The sequence below is a fragment of the Dipodomys ordii genome, unplaced genomic scaffold (assembly GCF_000151885.1).
Source record: "Dipodomys ordii isolate 6190 unplaced genomic scaffold, Dord_2.0 Scaffold13, whole genome shotgun sequence".
In the NCBI taxonomy this organism is placed as follows: Eukaryota; Metazoa; Chordata; class Mammalia; order Rodentia; family Heteromyidae; genus Dipodomys; species Dipodomys ordii.
In genome coordinates, this window is record NW_012267229.1 from 9718041 (window position 1) to 9733867 (window position 15827).

The window sequence follows — 15827 nt, forward strand, 5'->3', positions numbered from 1 at the left end:
CTAAGTCAGGGGCTGGTGCCTTGCTGGGCTACCTCCAGGAGAGAGTTTATCTGAGAGGTTAAAAAAAATGACCTGCAAAGCTCAGCCTAGTTAACAAAGAGAGTTTTTTTTCCCTTGTCTTTTGTCTCTTCTGAGTCCTGTGAAGAGGGAGCCGTGAATATTAAACATGGAATGACTTCACTACTGTGACTCTCAGAAGCTGCTCACATTCTAGTAAAAACAGAGAAGATGGAAGAGAGGGGTTCTCACTTCTGCAATGCTGTGGGAAAAGGTGACGCTGGGACATTCTGAGGTTTTCAGAACTTCCGTTGTGGTGACTGGGGTGGCCTTTGGAGGAAGGCCTGGTTCCAAGGGGCTGAGAGTGAAAGAAAGGAACATGTCCATCCTGCATGAGCACCAACCTACCCTCTGTATTCCTCAAAGCCTTCGATGTGCAGAGGTGCACTGCAGGAAGCTAGGTTCTGTTTGAGCATGTGAGGAACCCAGATGTTGGCCCAATCTATCCCAGTGTCCTTAAACCTCCTAGTCTCTGTTTTTTACTTGTCTCAGTGGGGGAGGGGGGGTAAGAAACATTGATAACAGAAACTTGCCTCCTGTGAAACATTCTTCCTGTGTTTCTGCTAATAAAAATATGACTTGCTTATGCTACCATCACACAGGTTATTTTCAGCTATGTGTATATTAGCTTTGCAAATAAATCATTTTGTAACATGGACCTTTCCTTAGCTAATATATTGTGGTAAGGCTAGGAGGGATCTGGAGGCTGAAAAACCTTAGGAGGAAGCCAGAAACTCACTCACATGTATATGGAATGCATTTAAAACCCTGGATTATTCCTTGGCGAAACAGAATCTTTACATGAGAGTGAACTGTCTTAGTTGTGGTTCTAACTTCAGATGAAAACCACTGCGTTCTTAGAAATGTCTAAGATGACAAGATAGCTCCATTTAATCCTAATGTGCAAACGTTATACAATGATAAACATGGCTGAATGTGCCTTCCTAAATATTGCCAATGTGATGGCAGTAAGAGGTAGGGCCTTAAAGGGCCTATTTTCTCACGAATGGGATGCAGGCTTTCATGTGTGTGTGTGTGTATGTGTGTGTGTGTGTGTGTGTGTGTGTGTGTGTGTGTGTGTGGTGCCCATATGGGGGCTTGAATTCAGAACTTGGGTACTATTCCTTAGCTTTTTTGCTCAAGTATGGCACTTTACCACTTGAGCCACACCTCCACTTCCATATTTTTGCTGGTTAATTGTAGATAAGGGTCTCATGAAATTTTCTTTCTTCTTCTTCCTCTTCTTCTTCTTCTTCTTCTTCTTCTTCTTCCTCTTCGTCGTCGTCATCGTAGTCGTCGTCATCGTCCTCCTCCTCCTCCTCCCCCTCCTCCTCCACCTCTTCCTCCTCCTTCTTCTTCTTTTTTTGTCAGTTATGGGGCTTGAACTCTGGGCCTGGACACTGCCCCTCAGCTCTTCAACTCAAGGCAAGGACTCTACCACTTGAGCCACAGCACCACTTCCAGTTTTCTGGTGTTTTATTGGAGATAAGGGTCTCACAGACTTTCCTGCCCAGGCTGTCTTTGAATTGTGATCCTCAGATCTCAGCCTCCTGAGTAGCTAGGATTACAGATGTGAGCCACCGGCGCCTGGCCTCAAGGACTTTTCTTTTCAGGCTTGCTTTTAGCTACATCACAATCCTTATCTCTCACAGCCTTCTGAATAGCTTGGATTAGAGAGGCGTGAGCCACTGGGTCCCAGCAACAATCATGATTATTTATTTATTTATGGTGGTACTTGGGCTTGAACTCAGAGCCTGGCACTCTCATTTTTTTTTTTCTCAAAGACAGCACTGGGCCACTTGAGCCACAGCTCCACTCCTGGTTTGGTTCTTCTTACCTTCTGCATTTTTTTGTTGTGATAAGATATTAAGTTCCTCCCCTACAGAGTATGTAGTATCAAGGTGCCATTTTGGAAGCAGACAACAGCCCTCCCCCAACACCTGCCGGAGCCTTGTCCTTGGATTCCTCAGCCTCCAGAGCTGTGAGAAATAAATTTCTGTTCTTTATAATGGACCAAGACAGATGTTTTCAACCATTTTTTAACAGAAGAATGGAAAATAAAAGCATGAGGACATGCTGTTGTTATTGTTGTTGCTGTTTTTTGTTGTTGTCTTGTAAATGGGGGAGGGGCAAAAGGAAGACACAGGAATGGAGGGAGAAAGGGTGAAAAGTACAGCATGGTATTCAGTATACACTATGTAAAAAACAAAGTTTATGTCTTGTGGGCATGGGCATGTGTGGGGGAAACTAGGGGAAAATGCAGGAAGGGGTTACTTTGACCAAGAATTGTACTTATTACTGACTTAGGGAATTGTCAGCCCCAGGTGCATCTCCTTACTCAGAAGAATTAAAAAAAAAAAAAAAAAAGAGCAAGCTGGGCACTGGTGCTCATGCCTATACGCCTAGCTATACAGGAGGCTGAGATCTGAGGATCGAGGTTCAAAGCCAGCCCAGGCAGGAAATTCCCCATGAGAATCATATCTCCAATTAACCACTGGAAAACTGGAAGTGGCGCTGTGGCTCAAGTGGTAGAGTGCTTGCCTTGAGCTAAAGATCTGAGGGACAGCGCTCTGGCCCAGAGTTCAAGCCCCACGACTGACCCACCCCTGCAAAAAAAAACTGCAAAGTAAAAAGCTGCCCTGTTTTTAAATAAGGTTTTCTAAATGGATTTCAACAATTTTTGATGTTGAGAACTTCAGTTTTTCCCTGACACGTCTGATAGTTTTGGTTGGTGCACGTGGAGCAGCGTTATTAATAGGTAGATTTTATTCTTGAGGTTGTACCTCTTGATAGTTAAAATTGGGGATGAAAATACTGGGGAACATTGGTGACAAGCAGAGAAACCCACTCTGTCTGGCTCAAATGAAAGGGGACCCCTGGGCTTCCTGCAGCACCAGCATTTAAGTATTTGCTCCATCTTTCCACTCTTCTTGTTCTTTATAATAATTTGCTGTTTTTTTCCTTGCAAAAGCAGTGTGTGTTCAAGAGATGTATTAGAACATATTCATAATTCTACCTGACTCTTTCACATTTGAGTCAGGACCTTATCTTTGTTAGGCAGATGCTCTGCCCCTTGAGCCACACCCCACCTGCTTTTTGCTTTAGATATCTTTTTCAAATAGAGTCCTGCTTTTCTGCCCAGATCAGCTTAGATTAAGGTCCTTCTATTTATGCTTTCCATATAGCTGGAATGTATACCTCCACAACACCCAGATGTTTAATGGTTGTAAATGGGGATCTCTTGACCTTATTTGCCCTAGCTGGCCTCATATTATGTTGTTCCTGATGTCAGTCCCACCCACCACCCCCAGGTAGCTATGAGCCACAGTGCCATTTTCACACTACTTATGGATTGTCCACATAATCTTTAACTTACCCAGGCTTGGTGAGTTTTGAACAAGTCTCTCTCTATACAAGAGTATATTCTGTTACACTGTTTTGATATCTTCCTCACATTCCATTATGCAGCTGGAAGAAACATCTCTGCAGCTAAGTGAGTTCCCAGGAGTAGAAGATACAGAAAGATGGGAGTAGTTTAAAGCTTTTGTAGCAAAAAGGTCAGATCGATTTCCATTCCACCTCCACAAAAGGATGCTCTGAATCTCCTGGCAAAGTATGATTGCCTTTTATTCTAATTTTTGCCAACTGGATAAGTGAAAAATGGTATTTATTTTAATGAATAATTAAAATCTTCTGATTGTTGTATAATTAATTATGAAATTCTGACTTTTTACAAAGAATCTCAAGGGACAGAGTGACTGAGAAGCCTTTCCTAGTCATCGTTTATGTCACTGGCTATTGGTTTGCTTTCTTTTTCTACGTGTAATAGGAATTCAGCTACTCTATTATGCCTTGTGTTTACAGTAACTTTTTTTTGTTTTTTTGGTCGGTCATGGGGCCTGAACTCTGGGCTTGAGCGCTGTCCCTCAGCTCTTGAGCTCAGGGCTAGCGCTCTACCACTTGAATTACAGCACTACTTCCAGTTTCCTGGTGGTTTATTGAAGATAGGAGTCTCATGGTCTTTCCTGCCCAGGCTGGTTTTGAAGTGCAATCCTCAGATCTCAGCCTCCTGAGTAGCTAGGATTACAGGTGTAAGCCACCAGTGCCCGGCTGCAGTAACCTTTAAAAGAGCTGTTTTATCTAAAGATTTAGTTTTTTTGTTTTTTGTTTTGGTTATAAATACACCAGAGAAAAATGTAGAATTAAGAGAAAAATATAGGGGCTGGGAAGGTGGCTCAGTGGTAGAGTGCTTGCTTTGCATGTATGAGGCCCTGGGTTCAATTCCTCAGCACCACATAAGCAAAAAGAAAAAAAGCCAGAAGTGGCGCTGTGGCTCAAGTGGTAGAGTGCTAGCCTTGAGCTGAAGAGTTGAGGGACAGTGCACAGGCCCAGAGTTCAGGCCCCACAACCAGACCCCCCCCAAAAAAAGAGAAAAATATATAAAGTTTGAAGTTTTATTTTGAGTACATGTCTATGAAAATCTATTTTCATCAGTTTTTTTTTAAATTTTGGTGCAGATACTGGGGCTTGAATTCAGGTTCTCACACTCTTACTTGGCTTTTTCACTTAAGGCTTTCACTCTACCACTTAAGCCATACCTCTACTTTCTCCCTTTTGCTGGTTAATCTGGGATAAGAGTTTCCTGGATTTGTCGAGGCTGGCTTCAAGTCATGATCCTTAGAGCTCAGCCTCCTGAGTAGGTAGGATTACAGGTGTGAGCCACCAGCACCTGATTTTAATTAACTTTGATATTCCTCTCCCTTGCCATGTAGTATTCTTTCCCAGGTACAGCTTTCTACTCCCAGGTATTCTTTTTTTTTTTTTTTCCCATTCATGGGGCTTGAACTCTGGGCTTGGGTGCTATCCCACAGCTCTTCAGCTCAAGGCTAATGCTCTATCACTTGAGCCACAGCATCACTTCTGGTTTACTGAGTGGTTTACTGGAGATAAGAAACTCACGGACTTTTTGTGCCGGGGTTGGCTTTGAACTGTAATCCTCAGATCTCAGCCTCCTGAGTAGCTAGGATTACAGGCATGAGCCACTGGCACCCAGCCCCATTTCAGCTACAGCAACAACATGTGAACTGCAGCAATTCAGTTAGACAATTTTCTTAACTCCTGTTTCACTACCTTCTTCTCTCCCTAAGGAACAGACAGTAAGAAATTAGGATTAGAAAGGAATTTTCTATTTCATTAATATTTTTTAACTCTCTTAGATTTTGATGCCTAAGTAATAGTATAGTTGCATCCTTTGCTTTTATGTTTGTTGGAACTGTTACATTACTTTACAGTAGGCAGGTACTTAACTAAATATAAATTAGATACAATGATGATACAAAATTATTCAGATAGGACAATAACATTTCAGTGTGGCCAACTGATGTTGGCTGTCAAAAGAGGAGTTCAGGAGCTAGGAATGTGGCTTAGTGATACAGTGCTTGCCTAATATGCACAAAGCCCTGGGTTCAATTCCTCAGTACCACATAAACAGAAAAGGCCAGAACTGGTTCTGTGGCTCAAGTGGTAGAATGCTAGCCTTGAGCAAAAGCAGCTCAGGGACAGTGCCAAGGCCCTTAGTTCAAGCCCCAGGACTGGCAAAAAAAAAAAAAAGAAGAGGCGTTCATTTTGAATTCTTTTCCTTTTTTTCATCCCCTCTCCTCCCTTTTCCTTCTCTTCCCCTCTCCTCCCTTTCCCTTCTCTTTCTCTTCTTCCCTCCTCTTGTGGACCACACCTTACTGGCCATCCCATAAGGAGAAACACAAATAGAAAGTTACACATGTTGTGCTCTTCTCCAAATACACTCCAAGAGTTTGGATTCTTTTTGTTGTTGCTGTTCCTGGGGCTTGAACTCAGGGCCTGAGTGCTATCCTTGCAAAAGCAATGTATGTTCAAGAGATGTATTATAACATATTTATAATTCTAGCTCTTTCACATTTGAATAAGGACCTTATCTTCATTAGGCAGATGAGCCACACCCCACCTGCTTTTTGCTTTAGATATCTTTTTCAAATAGAGTCTTGCTTTTCTACCCAGATCAGCTTAGATTAAGGTCCTTCTATTTATGCTTTCCATATAGCTGGAATGTATACCTCCACACCCAAATGTTTAATGGTTGTAAATGGGGATCTCTTGACCTTATTTGCCCTAGCAGGCCTCATATTATGTTGTTCCTGATGTCAGTCCCACCCACCATCCCCAGGTAGCTATGAGCCACAGTGCCATTTTCACACTACTTATGGATTGTCCACATAATCTTTAACTTACCCAGGTTTGGTGAGTTTGGAACAAGTCTCTCTCCATATAACAGTATATTTTGATATCTTCCTCACATTCCATTATGCAGATGGAAGAAACATCTCTGCAGCTAAGTGAGTTCCCAGGAGTAGAAGGTACAGAAAGATGGTACTTTAAAAAGAAGGTACTTTAAAGAAGGTACTTTAAAGCTTTTGTAGCAAAAAGGTCAGATCGATTTCCATTGCACCTCCACAAAAGGGTGCTCTGAATCTCCTGGCAAAGTATGCTTTTTATTCTATCTTTGGCCTTGAGGAGGATATTACCTGGATCCAATCTGTATTTCAGATCCAAGCCTGCTCTATTCCGTTTATATGAGCCCAACCCCAGTTACCTGCCAATACTGAGTGAAAAATCAGTATCTAATGTTGAATGTCCATCATTTTAGGGGTGATGAGCTACCTGTTGGCACAACATCCTTTCATCTTGTTTGTGTAAGTTGTTACCTTTGCTTTAAATATTCTTCCCATCTTTATCCACCTGGAGGAAATCCTTTGTATATTTTGAATGCCACATTTAAATATCACATCTGCTGGGAAAATCTTGCTGGACTTGTTTTCCTGTATTATCTATAAGTGTCAGAAATCTTTTAAAAACAGGATTTAAAAATTCATCTACTCACTTGTAGCACCTCTGCTTACCAAAATGTATGAGGATTTTTAAAAAAATGATTAGTTCATTTTTTATTATCTTTAAATAGTTGTACAAAGGTGTATCAATTCAACCTATCAGTTTATGAGTACAATGCATCTTGATCAGCGTCATTGCTTTCATTTCTCCCCCCTCCTCCCCCCAGTAGAGATTTCTTTCTGCCAACATTAATTCTCCAATAGATACCGGGTCAACATGTTATAATTTCACTCAATTCCCACACCATGTACCTGGAGTTAGCATCAGATCCCACAGGTTAAGGGCTGAGTCCTAGAAGTATCCTTGCTTCAGGTGCCAATCCCAAGTAGTAGTCAACCTACAAATCAAGTTTCCATGACCCTCACCTGGGCTCCAGTAACTCGCTAAGATGGCTCACAGACCCCAGGGAAACACTTATTCTATTTTGCAAGTTTGTTAGATTAATAAAGGATATGATATAAGATGGAGACAAACAGTCAGAAGATGAACAGTTTGTTTAGCAGCCTGGAAGCTCTCCAGGGATTTTTATAGACACTTCATTACATAGACATCATCATCATCATCATTAATATTATTGCCAGTATCGTTTCAGGCTTGAACTAAAAGCCTGGCCAATCTCTTAGCTTTTTTTTTTTTCACAAGGCTGGTATTCTACCACTTGAGCTACAGCTCCACTTCCAGATATTCTGGTGTTTAATTGTGGATAAGAGTCTCTTGGACTTCCTGCCCAGGCTGCTTTCATACAGCGATTCTCAGATCTCAGCCTCCTAATGATTAGCTAGAATTACAGGTGTGAGCCACTGTGAGCCAGGTAATTTATGTTACCTTCTCAGATGCTAAGTGAACCTCAGGGCCATTTGCTCAAGAATATGCGTCCTGAATCCATGTCTTGAAAAGGTAACCATCAGGAAGGATAGCACTCATTCTTAGTTTCTGTGGGCAGGTTGGGCCATAGGTATTTTCCTCCATGTTACAAAATTACTGACTGTCATGAAGACAGGTGAAGTTTATTTTTTTTTCTTTTGGGTAAAGCTAGTCAACAAACAGATGGCCACTTCATTTACCAGGTGAATTTAGGACAAACTTGACAAATGGTGCTGTCTAGTTCTCTTAGATGAGAATAATGATTGAAAACATGTAAACAACATCCTGGGGCTGGGATGTAGCTCAGTGGCAAAGTGCTTGCCTAGCAAGTGCAACATCCTGGGTTCGATCCCCAGTACCAAAAAAAGAAAAGACAAAAAAAATGCAGTTAAAAAAAAATCTGAATTTCCTTGATTGTATAACAGGGGACAATTTCTTCCTGTTGGTGCTGTCTCTTAGCAGATTGCCTGTAATTAAAATACTCATCCACGCCCAGAGTTCAAGCCCCATGACCGACAAAAAAATAAAAAAATAAAAATAAAAAAATAAAATACTCATTATTTTCTAGTATAATTCTTATTCAGTAATAAAACTCTTCTTTTTCTGCTGTCTTTGTGGGAATGTTTTCTGGGTTGGGAGGAGAACAGCTTTCTCAGAGATCATTTTTAAAAAATATATTTCCACTTCTAACATATCTCTATTCTCCTTTCACACTTAACTTTTTAGATTCAAGGGGTCAAAAATTCTAGAATAGATAGGTGTATTTTTTTCTTCCTTTTTAAAGTCTCCTGGGCAGTGAGCCATGGTCTCTGGCTTCCAGAGTTGCTGTTCAGAAGTCTAAAACTGTTGTCACTGTATTTGATTTTGGTACCCTGGTACTGCATATATGTTTATTTGAATTAGGGAAGGGAAGGGGAACGACAGAATGGTGAGACAAAGGACAAGGGGGAACCGATGCAGCATTGATGTTCACAAGACAATATGTTGGAAATGATCTGTACAACTTGGGGAGAGGCTGAAGGGGGGGAAGGGAAAGTAAGAGAAAAATGAGGGAAGGGGTACCAAATTTGACAAGAAATGTACTCATTACCTTACTTATGTAACTGTAACTCCTCTGTACATCACCTTGACAATAAAAAAATTTAGAAGAAAAAAGAAGTCTAAAGTTATCTGATTTGTGGTCCTGTAGGAGACCCATTTTTCCTTCTAGAAACTTGGGACACTGTTCTCTGTTTCCTGTGTTCTGAAATGTCACAGTGGTGTGCTTTGGGAGTAGTTCAATTATTTGCTTCCTTTGTTCTGACTGGACACAATATGAAACAGATTTTCCTTAGATCTGGGAAATGTGCTGAAATGATTTTGTTGGGTGACTTCTTCCCTACAGTTTCTATGTCCTTTTTCTACTATTTTCTTTTGCTTTTTTTCTTTTCTTTTCTCTCCTTCCTTCCTTCCTCCCTCTCTCCCTCTCCCCCTCTCTCCCTCTCCCTCTCTCTCTTCTTTCTCTTCCTCTCTCTTTCTTTTCTTTCTCTCTCTCTTTCTTTCTTTCTTCTTGTGCTACTACTAGGACTTAAACTTAGGGCCCTGGTGCTATCCCTTAGCTTTTTTTTTTCTCTCAAGGCTGGCACTATACCACTTGGGCCACACTACCACGTCTAGCTTTTTGGTGGTCCGGTGGAGATAGAGTCTCACAGACTTTCCTTCTTAGGTTGGCTTTGAACTTCAATCCTCAGATCTCAGCCTCCTGAGTAACTAGGATTGCATATTTTTTTAAATGCATTTATTTACTGTGTTGCTGAGGATGACAACGTAACCCAGGGCCTTGTGCCTGCTAGCAAGCACTCTACTCCTGAGCTCCACCTTCAGCCTGATGCTCTTTGTGGACTTCCCATTATCTAGACCTGGAGCCCCTGGACTGCTATCCTTTATCTTCTTGTGATCCCACAGCTTCCATTCTTTTTTCTTCTTTTCTCTCTATCTTTTTTTTTTTTCTTGTCAGTTGTAGGGCTTGAACTCTGGGCCTGGACACTGTCTCTCAGCTCTTCAGCTCAAGGCCAGCACTCTACCACTTCAGCCACAGCACCACTTCCAGTTTTCTGGTGGTTAATTGGAGATACAAGTGTCACAGACTTTCTGCCTGGCCTGGCTTTGAACTGCGATCCTCAGATCTCAGCATCCTGAGTAGCTAGGATTACAGGCGTGAGCCACTGGTGCCCACAGCTTCCATTCTTTTGGGATTCTTTTACTCTATTTCATCAAGGATTAGGCAACTTCCTTTAGCTATTTGCTCTATTTTTGGCTCCATTTTCTCAATCATGATTTAAATTCACACTTATTTTTATTTCCCCTCTAGATGATGTTGATCTTTATAACATCCTCATATTTCATAGGTACTATTTACTCTCTGATCTCTCTAAGGGTATTCATAATAATTTTTTAAGAAAGATTTTTTTGTCTTTGCATTGTTCCTGTTTTCTCCACTTCTTTGGGGTGTGTTTCTCATGGAAGATGCTTTCCCCAGATGTCTGGTTGCCTGCCTGCATTGAGCAGTGCAGTGAGCTATGCACATTAGATTCTCCAGATGTGTGAGGAGGGCGTAAGCTGACCACACCCTTCACTGGAACTGTATCTCCATTTTCCATTGGGGTGGTGGCTGAATTCTGGGAGCTAGAGGAGGCACAAGCTAGGGAAGGACCGCGCTAGGAGCCAGAAGTTCTACATCCATGACGTTCCTCTGCAGCCCTGCTCTCATCCAGCTTGATGCCTCCTAATCAGACTCTCACCCCCTGGAGAAAACAGACCTCCCAAGCCTCTAAAGGAGAGGGCACAAGCCCTGAGATGTGACTGACTGGTGTTTTCTTTTCTTTTGCGCTGATCCTGGGGCTTTATCTCAGGGCTTTGGGTGCTGTCTCTTAGCTTCTTCTTTTGCTCAAGGTTAGCACTCTACCATTTGAGCCACTGCTCCACTTTCAGCTATTTGGTGGTTAATTGGAGATAAGAATCTCATAGACTTTCCTTCCTCAGACTGGCTTGATATCTTGATCCTCAAAATCTCAGCTTCCTGAGTAGTTTAGGATTACTAGCGTGATAGGGGCCAGTTCTGACCAGTATTTTACTCAATCTTTCTCATCCCCTCCCACCACTAGGGTTTGAACTTAGGGTCTTACATTTGCTCTGCTTTCCTTGCTCAGCTGGTGCTAAACTACTTGAGCCATGCCTCCAGCTTGGCTTTTTGCTGGTCATTTTGGAGATACTGTGACATAGACTTTTCTGCAGAGGCTGGCTTCACACTGTGATCCTTCAATCTCAGTTTCCTAAGTAGCTAGGATTAGAGGCTTGAGCCATGGGTGGTATTCAACTTGTCCAATCCTCTGTTCCTATAAACGTAGTGTTCCAGGCACAGGAGTAACAGGGCTGGTGCAAGAGGTGAAATCTATGGAATGTATTGAGAAGCAACTGAATGGTCTTGGGCAGGAAGGATGATTTCTGAGTGACTGAGGGGCCAATCTACTTAATAGTCATAAGAGGATCACACCGACATGTATAGAACACACCTGGTGTATAGTGTTAGGATGCATCTAGTGGCTCTGTACTGAATGCCGAAGTCAGAATATCGTTGACATCTTTGTGATAAGATAAATTTGGAGAGATGCAACTGTGCTGTAGGATTCTGTGTGCAATGGAAGCTGAGGTAGTACAAGAGTTAACTTGTCTCAGTGGGAGGTGGAGAGGCGGTCATCCTGGGGGAGGGGCTGGGGCTAGGGCTGGGGTGGGGAAGGGAGGAGGAGATGCTGCTTCCTCTCTGGATGCTTCAGGGCTGTTTGCAGACTGTTTGCGGGGAGGAGGGGGAGGAGGTACAGATGGGCAGAGGAGGTGGCGTGACAAGCCATGTATTTCTCCCTGACATGTGAGTTCTCCTAAAAGTACCAGACAAGAGAGAAGTTTGGGGGGAATGGCTTCTTTTTTCCACCTTCTGGTGGAGAGGAGATACCTGGGCTTGCTCTGGGTGGTGTTCCCATGGTGGGGGTGGGGGTGGGGAGGGCGGGGAGAAACAAGCGTCTGGTTTTGCTTCACATCAAACAACATCCAGTTGATGCAAAGTGCTCAAGGGAGCAGCTATGTTGGTTGCTTCTGAATTCTAGTGGCCTTTTCCCTCCCTTCTTCCCTCCGTCTTTCTGTCATGAGAACATGAATGATTTGCCTCCTCATCTTGGAGGCTTGAGAGGCCTTCCCTGGGTCCTTTTCCTCCTCCTTCCAGGCCCTGTGACAAATAACTTCCATATCTGGCTTTTGTTTTTGATTCCTAAGTGGTCTTCGGGCAAAACCCTCTGAACAGAGGAAGTCATTAAGAACTTGTTTGCATGTTTAAAACCCAGACCCACTAATTTTGACACAAAACTCTTAGGATGATTTTCAGCTTTGTCAAAGAACTCCTTTAAGGCACAGGTTTATTTTCTGTGAGCAAGGGGCAAAGGTGTGGACAAATGGATGCGGGAGGGTGGGATGGGGAGGAGGGAGAGCATCCTAGTATCACTAGCATAGGATCAGCACTGTTGGATTCCTAGATGAAAAAAAGAGACATATTTGTCCAACATAAACCTCCGTGATGAACGTGCCAGGTTTCTACAGTTTGTGCTGAGAAGTTAGAAGGGAAGCTGCCTGGTGACAACCAGCCCCTGCTAGTCAGCACTACTGGAGACCATTAGGTAGCAGTGCCACGGTGCCCAATGCTAAGAGCATTATAAGGGGGGTGGGGGGTGGGGGAATAAAGCCTATAGGTTTGGCAAAGAAGCCATGTCTGCAGATAAGTAGCCCAAAGATACCTTTATAACATTTTTGTGCCTATAATAAATACCTGAGGCTGGATAATTTTATAATGAAAAGAAGTTCATTTAGCTCACAGTTCTGTAGGGTGAAGGTACTGGCTTCTGGTATTGACATCTGCTTATTCATGGTAAAAGTATCTTCTTGGTAGGGGGAGTGTATGCAAATAGGAGAGATCACAGGGCTGGAGAAGAAAGCCAGGGAATGATTCTGGGGTCAGCCTGACTCTTTACAACTTGCTCTTGAGAACTCAGGGTCGTGAGAAGTACATTATCTCCTCCTCAGTGACCTCCTTACCTCCCACTGTAGTAGGAAGACCCCTACTCAGGCAGGCAAGCCCACCGGATAGTCCGGAGTGACAGAGCCCACAGCAATAAAGTTGTTAACAAAGAAGCTACTTTATTGAGAAGGTTCCTACACTGGCTGGTCAGGGCCGCAGCACAGGCTCAGGAGCAACCCTGAGCAGGCCCCAAATCTATATTGTAAGTAGAATATCTTCTTTCATTGTATTTGATTAGAGAAAAGGTTTTCTATGTTGATTTCATAACCTGTCACCTTACAAATTAGAGATATTTTCAGTTGATTCTTCCCAACTCTAGGAATCTAATTGTAATGCCTCCAAATTACCGTGATGGTGGTCTCTTTCTTTGGCCTTTGTGTTGGCCATTAAAATAAAAAACAACCCAACTCTAACTGGATTGGGGAAGGCCTTAGAGCTGTGACATATTAAGAGGCCTAGAGGTTACGCTGCCTATTCCTACATCTGATGGGGCTGTTTCTAGGCAGTACCATTAACCACTGTGCTGAGTTACACTCAGGACAATATCATTTTATTTTGAGAGAGTCCTGCATCCCATCCTCCTGCCTCAGCCTCCTGAGTGCCTGGATTATAAGTATATGCTACCATACCCAGATTACCCTCCTATCAGCCAATGAATCACTGTAATTTTCCAGACAAGGAGCCAATTAGCAAATAATGGTTTATGCTTTTATAACTTCTGGCTTATATTTGCTAATAGTTTATATTTATATAAATATTATATTGATATTTATAAGGGTACCTGAGTTGCAGATTTCTCTTCCTTTTCTGTCCTTAGAAGTTTCAGAGGAAGGATTTTGAAGCAAGAAACTAATTAGTGTGAAGAAGGAAGGAACAGGTTCCTGGATGTGACAGAGCTGTCATTTTCTCTTCACATGTCTTTGATAACTTTCAAGATTACATCCACCTAAAGAGCTTCTGCTCAGCAAAGAGACTGGGTAAGTAGGATGAAAAGAACCTACAAAAAGGAAGAAAGCCTTTGTAAACTAAATACCTGACAAGGAGCCCATACCTGCACTATAGGAGGAACTCAACTCAGTACCAAACATGTGAACAATTTGATTAAAAAGTGGGCAAGAAATATTAAAGATTTTTTTAAAGGAAACATACTATAGCCAATAGATTCCATATGCATGCAGTACACACTATTCAATCATGAAGTGTTAGAATTAACTGTCTATCAATGGATGAGTGGATAGAGAAATTGTGTATATAATAAAATACTGGTTAGCCATGAAAACAATAGAATCCTGCTGTTTGTTATGTCATAAGACCTACTATTTGGAATATTATATACTTGAATCTGTTTAAAATATTATATATGTTAAAATCCAATAAAATCCACCTATGTAACTCAATTGTGTAAATGTATTATAGTCATTGTTTCTTTTTCCTTTCTTTTCTTCTTTTCTTTTTTTTTTTGAGACAGGGTCTCGCTACATAATATAGCACAGCATAGCATAGCATGGCCTAGAACTTGCTGTGTACCTCAGGTTGGCCTGGAGTTTATTGTCTTCTGGCCTCTGCCTCCAGAGTGCTGGGATTACAGACATGTACCACTGCACGGGGCTAGGTTTTGATGACCTTTGGTAATTGTTTTCTTAATTGTATTATGAAAACCCTGCCACAATCAAGGCATGGAATAGACCCTCACGCTGAGACGTTTCCTTGTGTTTTTGGCCCCTCTCTTTTGCCCATCCCTCTTGAGACCACAGATCTGATTTCCCTCACTTTGGTTCTCTTTTAAGAAATGAAATAATGCAGCTTATAACTCTTTTGCTTTTGACTTTTCTCACCTTAATATTTTAGAAATGAATCCTGGTTGGTTTTTGTTTTTTTTTTAAATGTACTTGAAAGCACCATCCAGAAAAACCACAAGGACACATACATAGTCATGTACAGAGAAAGAGGTTTTAATGTCTACAGAGAGGCTGTTAAGGCTAGTTCTCTCACCAGAGGGAAAGAAAAAGTGCTTGTCTTTGTCTGGGGTGATTCTTATAATCTAGAGGGATTAGGGGCAGGGAATTTCATGTGGATGTCTGAGCAGAGGACTTCATTATGGTGGCCAAGATTTATGGAAGCTGCCCAAATGGTAACTAAGGGGCCTGCCTTTTCTACTTTATGACTTCAGCTGACCAAATGGAATGTCACTTTAAGGTGGTCCTGCTGTTACAATGTAAGGTTGTAACTGACCAAATGGAATGCCACTCCAAGGTGAGGGGGAGGCAGTTGCTCTTCAGCTGCCTGTAACAAAAGACTTCTTTGTCAGCCAATCTGGGGAAAGGAGCATGTCAGGCTAACAGTACTAACATTTGATTCTTTTCACTAAGTTGTGTTGAGGAGTGTAGAACCCAATGACTGGGAGCCCCAAGAGGAATTTGAACATGAAAAGAGATGTCTAACAGGAACTGCATTAGGCTATTAGCTGGGGTTCCATGCAAACCTTCTCCATCTCTCCCCAAAATCTCCAGTCTAATCTACGACTTGCCAGAGCTTTTCAGAGAGCCTGTGCTTTTCTATGAGTCAACAAAGCGGAGCCTGGCTTTGAATTGGCCATGGGGCAGGATCCCTCCTAGCTCCTTCCTGTTCCCCACTTTTGTTCTGTGGTCTGCATTTTCTTTGTTTGATCCCTTGTCCTCACCTTAACCTTTATACAATTATTCTTTTTCTTTACCCACCTCTATTCATTTATGTTAGTGTGGGTTTCACTCTGCTAATGATGCTTTATATATCTTAAAGCCATATCACAAGCCTCTTGGTTTATTAAGCTTAAAAATGAGTGTCTAGGATAAATAATAATGGCAGAATCAAGTATCCATCTGTGAGATTTCTGTGTTTCCTGGGT